Here is an 8,071-nt window from a genome sequence, read left to right on the forward strand (position 1 = left end):
AAAGTTATTGTATTCTCGGAGGATTTGAATATTTGTACATTATGATGAGATGATGAGATGAAGTAATGTGAAACGCGATTGTGTGTCGCTAAGGCATTTACTAGAAAAAAAATTGCTTATTAAACACTTTTAGAGAAATTTTTATTATTTATAATTAACTAGGTATCAGTTGTATAATTATTTCTAATTAACTAGCAGTTTTTCTTGGATTTAGGAGTATTCTATAGATTCTCCTAACAAAATTTGATCTGCTATTTATCCCCCTTCAATATTATTTTTACAATAAAAGGTTCTTCAGGGATTTTTCTCCCTATCGTTCTCTAAGTCTTTACCAAAAATCAATAGGTATCTAACTTAAAACATTATTTTAGTGAAATCTTTTTAAATTAAAAAAGACATATTTACGAATCTAATTGAAAATTCATGACACAGTTGTTCAATTTAAGGTTTTTTTCCCTTTTAAAAAAATATTTCATATAAACATTAGAAAATATATTCAATTTGTGATCGAAAAATGTATCTACCACTAAATATAGGTACCATCAAATATTGATAGCAAACTTTTTATCGAAGTCGAATTGTAAAAATTTGGCCGTTTTTTGCGAGGGGTTGAAAGCGTTAAATCTTTCTTTTGTTCGCACAAAACTGTGAACGAACTCGATTTTAAAGGCTTTAAAAATTCATTTACTTTAAAAAGAGTTTTCCAGTATTTAATTGCTATTTTTTGCTCACAACCCTTGTACAGTACGTGGAAACCTGAGTATTTTAAAGTATTTTAACCCTCCAACGGTAACATGTTTCTCGGAGCACGCAGTTATCTGCGGTAACATCGTAATTTCTAAACAATCACTGTTGAAATAAAGCTCATAAAGCTTTAGAGCCTCAATAGCTCAATAGTAAGAGCGGTCTGACTTATCATAGAGCGGTGGTGGTTCGAGATCCGCCTCGTTGGTCTATTGTCGTACCCACTCCTAATACAGTCTTTCCAGACTAGTTGGAGAGGAATGGGAATATTGCTCATATTTAAAAGCTATGGCAAATATTCTTTAAAAAAAAAGAAAAAAAACTGCTTTCAAAGGTACAGTAAAGTTTTCAGGAACACAATACTGTAAGTAAATCAAAATGTTACCGTCTAAAATAAGGAAGGACATGATCGATTTTTCGTCGTGATATTTATTTTGATGATCAGTGATTCTCTTTTTATTTAGCCTCATAGTTTAAATATAAAAAAAAATTTGGTAGCCTGACATTGAATATAGTTTTTAGTAAAAAAGTAATAACTATAATTTAAAAATATTGAACCGTTTTTTGAGTTCGGTGCTAGCTAATTAAAAGTTACTTCGACCTCGAAAAAAAGTACGTAATTTTACCTTCTTTAAACGATTTTAGTTTACGTAATACATTTTACATTTTTAGTTCTCCTTTTTTAAAGCTTTAAAGTCGCTTAATTTTTTTTAAATGACTTTTTTATTATCAGTTTATTAGAACTTTAGAGAAACTTTTAATATCATGTATATAATAATTATTATTAAATAAATAGGTATTATAATAATTACACGATATATCTCATTATCTATGAAATAGACTTAGATTAAACTAAGTTCTTCTTCAAAAAAGGAGGTAATCTGCTTGACACATATGTAGGTATTCGTATGTAATACTATGAGAATTGCAGTTTTTGTGTACAAAATCTCTTCCTTTTCTGAAGTCGGCTAATTATGAACATCTACGACATGTCTAAGATTCCATCTAAAATATCCAAGATATTTGCTCAGGAGAATTTCAACAAACACATGTCGGTCCGAACTAATTTGCGGGCCACCCTTATCTAAAGACAATCTTGGATACAGGTGTGACGTTTGATTAAATAAAGGGACCTTCGACCTTCCCAATCGTTTGCTTATCTGATAGAATTGTCTTTGAGCAAACGTTGTTTCACCTGTTTGCTGGTTGACTTTGAGATATCTATTGAATGAGGTCGGAACTCGAAAGGGTCTACGTAAATGCCTTTCTCCGCCTTAACAAACTACTATGGTCCGTGCGCTGTAGCTTGGTGCGGGTGACAGTTGCCGTATGACGTTCATAATCCTACTAATATTATAAACGCGAAAGTTTGTATGGATGTTTGGATGTTTTTTACTCTTTAACGCCGCTACTACTAGAGCGGTTAGGCTGTAATAGATTTCACTCTGGATTAACACATAGGCTACTTTTTATCCCGAAAAATCCATGTATTACCGAGATTTGGAAAACTGATGATTTTGATGATATGAATGTTTGTTACTCTTTCACACCTCGACTACTGAACCGAATTAGCTGAAATTGGTATTGAGATATGTTATAGCATGGATTAACACATGGGCTACTTTTTATCCCGAAGAAATTCCATGGTTCCATGGAAAGATTTGTGAAAAACGAAATTCCACGCAGACGAAGTCGCGGGCGGCCGCTAGTACGTACTATTATCGTGAGTTGCGGCAAACTTTCAAGAGTAAAATGAATTGTCACACGCACCTTGCTACAGCGCATGAGCTATTCCCGATTTTGTAGAAATACTAGGATAAAAACATAGCTTATGACACTTACAAATAACATGACTTTCTAATGGTAACAGAATTTTCAAAATCAGTTTAGAATTTACTAACTTTAACGTAGGTTAGTTTTCGTATACGAAATTGAGATTCTATGTAACACATAACATCTGGTGCCTACTGACAACCCTTCGTGGATATCATACGACGGTAGATGACTTTCTCAGTTGATTAGATATTTTTTTTAATAAGTTGTTAATAAAAACCAAACGTTACGTGTTGCCAGTGATGTCCTATGGTTCCAAGACTAGGTCGTTAACTATGGACCTCATAAAAGGCTCAGAGTCACACAGCGGGCAATGGAACGAGCTAAATGAGGAGATCCGCAGAAGAACCAAAGTCACCGACATAGCTCTACGAGTTGCGAAGCTGAAGTGGCAATGGGCGGGGCACATAGTCCGAAGAGCTTATGACCGTTGGGGTCCCAAAGTGCTGGAATGGCGACCCCGAACTAATAAGCGCAGTGTTGGTTGATCCCCCTCCAGGTGGACTGACGACATCAAGCGAGTCGCAGGGATTCGCTGGATGCAGATGGCTCAGTATCGTGATGTTTGGAACTCCCTACAAAAGGCCTATGTACTGCAGTGGATCCGTCCATCGGCATATATGATGATGATGATGAAAAAAGACCGAATGAGTGAAAGTGAAAGGCCAGCAGAGATTACCCCCTACAACTTCACAAACTATTACTATAGGTAATATTGATCGAAAAGAACAAAGAACTCACAAAATTTCCGCTTTGTGGTTGGAACTACAATGTGTGCCAAATACCGACTAGCACCACTGACTCGCCGATGTAACTGAAGAAAAATGGAAAAAATAAATCGATACCTATATTTTGTGTTTATGGTGAAACTGAAAAGTTTCTGAACGACGAGGTTCGTCGCACGAATACCGCTATCGGAAGATCGAGCTTTTATCATTCGCATATGTTCCGTATACTACAAATGCCCGTTTTGCTGTTGTTGAAAAAAATATATCTTAAACCAGAAATAAAATATTGAAGCAAATACTCCTAACACAGTAAATAACATGGTCGTTAGGAGCATTCGCAAATATGTTAACAATCGAATTAATACACTTAAACAAATTTTTCCTAATATACCAAGTTAGTTTAGCTATATCACGGACATTGACATATATTTAGTTTTTGATTGAGCAATTTTAGCTTGATGAAATTAAGTTTTTCATGATCCAAATTGGTGGACTCCCAAAGCTACTCAGTTTTTTATATATGCCACCATTACACTCATAATAAGTAAAAAACTGCATATAAAAATACGATTAAAAATTAAAGTCACATTAAGGTCTAATCAATTATTATTTTTTTCGAAATGTTATGAACACTTGCCGAGCAAAATAATTAATGTAAATAACACTAAACTCTTTTAGCAGTAAAATAATGTCCACAACTTGAAAAATTATAAAATTATCTTTGAAATAGTAGCACAAAAACCTATTTTGCTGTTGTATTTAGTTAACCTACTTATCAAAGTAAAAAAGAGCCGTGATAGCCCAGTGGATATGACCTCTGCCTCTGATTCCGGGTGGAGGGTGTGGGTTCGAATCCGGTCCGGGGCATGCACCTCCAACTTTTCAGTTGTGTGCATTTTAAGAAATTAAATATCACGTGTCTCAATCGGTGAAGGAAAACATCGTGAGGAAACCTACATACCAGAGAATTATCTTAATTCTCTGCGTGTGTGAAGTCTGCCAATCCGCATTGGGCCAGCGTGGTGGACTATTGGCCTAACCCCTCTCATTCTGAGAGGAGACTCGAGCTCAGCAGTGAGCCGAATATGGGTTCATGACGACGACGACTTATCAAATATCGTAGTCAATTAATACTGGTATCTCGATAAAAGTACATTGTTAATTGTTGTTTAAACCTTATTTTCGTTCAACAACAAAATTAGATTAATATAGAAATGCGGTTTTGAAGTAAACATTACGGAACCCTACCAGCATTGGAACTAGGATCGATCGTAATGGTAGCTAATAAATCAGAGGCAATGCAAAGTCGTTGTTACTGCCACACTATACCTCTTTCACCCGACTTCTATTACTCCACTGGATAAATAACAGAGAAAGAATGAATACTACAACTGAAATTTATTTCAGCTAAGCGTAGACTTACGTAACCTAGTTTAAAAATTCACGTTATAAAAAAAAACATTTTGTTACCGACGTACACTCCAATTTTTTTTAATATAATATTACATTCGTCTTTACTTTTTCATTATGAATTAGTGCATTTTTAAAATAAATTGTTATACCTATTTATTTTATTTTCGAATGACGATTTGGCTTTGTAGTGTAGTACAAAAATTACAGACAAAAACACATTGCAAAGTTGTTATAAGTGTAAGGCCGGTTTTAGAGTCACGCTGTCAAGACGCTGACGGTCGGCACTGACAGACGAAATGTATGAACTCTTAAGGAGCTTTTCAGAATAACGCATAGCTATTAGCGCGTGCGGTGTTCGGCGCGCTACGCGCTCAGCTGTCAGCGCCGACGGTCAGCGTCCGGTCAGCGTGACTCTAAAACCAGCCTTAAAGGATGCCATAAAACCAGCCTTAAAGAATGCCTTAAAACCAGCCTTGAAGAACCAGTTTACTAAAAGCTGTTGCTTAGCACACGACAGTAATTTTCTTTGTTTTTTGAGAATTTTATTTCGAGATTTTAATAAAATAAAGCTTAAATGTTAGTTAATAATGTAATATAATATAGTCTTGCTAATTAATTAATTATATTTTTTTTACTTTAATAACGTTACTCGTACCTACAGAAATCGATTATCTCTGAAAAGACGTCATTGGAAATTTTCTGTAATTTAAACAAAACTCTCACTTCAACACTCGATTTCTACTCTCATATCATATTTTTTAGCTGTACCTACTACACAGGACAGCGGTAATAACTTCCACGAGTCCCGTGATGGAAAACCCGCAGTAGAGCCGTCTAATATCTCATTTAGGCGCTGGCACTAGATACCAAATGGCCGCTAGAATCAATTAGGCGTCAACAATTAATCATGGCGCATCGCGTCGCACATTCGTCACAGCGTGTGGTCGGCGATCAATCTTATTGCGTGGCGATTCGGTCATTTGTCAACTATGTAAATTTGCCAATGAATTTTGGCCTAGTTTGGCCAACTAGCTATTGAATTGTGTTGAACCCAGTCAATAACGTAAAAGGAAAAGTCTCTGAAAACTCTGGCGTCCCATAGATGGGTCAGGAGTTCTAACAACAGAGAGTGGACCAAGATCTTGAGTGTCGCACAAATATTTCGTTTTGCGAAAGATAGAAGGGCTTACGAAGCTGACTGACAAACTTCGCTACTCGGGAAGGTACAAAAAGAAAAAGAAGAAAGCCAGTCCATTAAATATCTTTTGAAAGAGTAAATCTACAGATAAAAATTTAACCATTATTCCTCGTAGCATTTTCGTAGCCGTGATCGCTGACATCCTTATGCTTACCACCCACCATCCGATAAGCCCACATGCCTGCAGCGCTGACGACAGTCAAGCCGTGCTGCAAGTTGTGAGCTTATTGGATCGTCAGTGGCTGACTTTAGGTGGTAGATATCCAGGCAACTCGTACTAAGCGATTTATATCCACATTACTATAATTCCCACAGCAAAAGTTTGGAATATCCTTCCGGCGTTTTAATTTCCTGCCGAAAATTTAAGCACCTTTATAGTAAGAGTGCACCTTCCAAACAAAACGGTCTCGGTCCATCTAGTGGGGGGTCGACCAACACTGCGCTTTCCGGTGCGAAGTCGCCTTTCCAGCATCTTGAGATCCCAACGTCCATCGGCTCTTCGAACTATGTGGCCTGCCCATTGGCACTTCAGCTTTGAAACTCACTGAGCTATATGAGTGACTTTGGTTCTTCTGCGGATCTCCTCATTTCTTATTCGATCTCGCAAAGAAACCACAAGCATAGCTCGCCCCATCGCCCGCTGAGTGACTTTGAGCCTTTTTATGAGGGCCACAGTAGCGACCAGGTCTCGGATCCGAAAGTCATCACTGGCAACACGCAGACTTTAGAGGACTTTCGAAGACTTTCGTCTTCAGGCACTAAGAGTTTTTTTGAAAATCGAAAATATGGTAGTAAAAAAAACCTATGTAAGTTACCATAGACGGCCTTTTAACAAGCAAGAATTTACAGAAAAACTCTGAAATTAGTTTGAAGAGACATCTCGTTGATAAAGTAAATCTATACTAATATTATAAAGCGGAAGAGTTTGTTTGTTTGTTTGTTTGTTTGTTTGATTGAACGCGCTAATCTCAGGATCTACTGGTCCGATTTGAAAAATACTTTCGGTGATAGATAGCCCATTTATCGAGGAAGGCTATAGGCTATATTTTAATTAAAAAAAAATTAGGGATCCTTCCTAAAACTCCAATAATGTAACCCAAGGTGTACATGGCGCCTTCCCAACAGTCTGCTAATTCCCTAAAGCATTGTCATTGCTATTCAAAAGGCCAAGGGGTTGCAAATACAGCAGCGTCATTCACTCGCAGCACACATCATCATTTTCTACAAAAAATGTCGCGACAGCATATATCTATCTATCTATCTATCTATACTGTAATAAAAGAGTAGAAATCGAGTGTCTGTACTTTGACCAAATTTAACTAAAATCAAGTTAGGGCGATTAGAAATGAGCAATAGAATACAAAAATATATTTTTTTATTTTTTTGCCTGTCTGTCTGTCTATCTGCCTGTCTGTCTGTCCTTCTGTCTGTATGTTCGTGCTATTCTCTGGTTCTGCTGAACGGATTTTGACGCGGATTTCACAAATAGATTAAGCAAAGTTCATGGCAACATATAGGCTTTGTTTCATTAAAATCGGACAGATAGAAAAAAGTTATCTTGAAAAAACCGGATTGCTCAAATTGATTCGCAGGCGTTATTTGGAGAAACGAGATTTCCACTAAAACTGTGTAATATCGATATTGAGGCACATATTCTATACTCAACTGACCAATTTGTTTGTTTATTTGGTTGAACGCGCGAAACTAATCTCAGGAACTACTTAAAAGTTCTGGTTCAAACTGAATAATGCTTTTTGTATTTAAATAGTCACATTGTCTACTTTTTTATCGTATAATGTTATGCAAGATTTATTACTATAAAAAGAGCACGAATTTGGCGCAATAGCTATTAAATACTTATCTATATACTTATAATAAAACTGTAACAGGTCAAATTACAGAACTTTTTGATTAATTTAAAAAAAAATTATCATAGGGCATTATACAATCGATACTGAATTCAAAAACATTTTTTTTCGATTATTTGTCTGTCTGTCCCTATTTTTTGTTGACCGGGCATCACACTGAAACTACTGAATGAATTCAAATGAAACTTAGCACGGTTTGAGAACATAATACGGGGCAGGTTATAGAATACTTTTTATAGCGAAAATAAAATCAGAAGGGGGTGAAATAGGGGTTGAAAGTTTGTACG

This window comes from Bicyclus anynana, chromosome 2, assembly GCF_947172395.1.
Source record: "Bicyclus anynana chromosome 2, ilBicAnyn1.1, whole genome shotgun sequence".
Taxonomy (NCBI): Eukaryota; Metazoa; Arthropoda; class Insecta; order Lepidoptera; family Nymphalidae; genus Bicyclus; species Bicyclus anynana.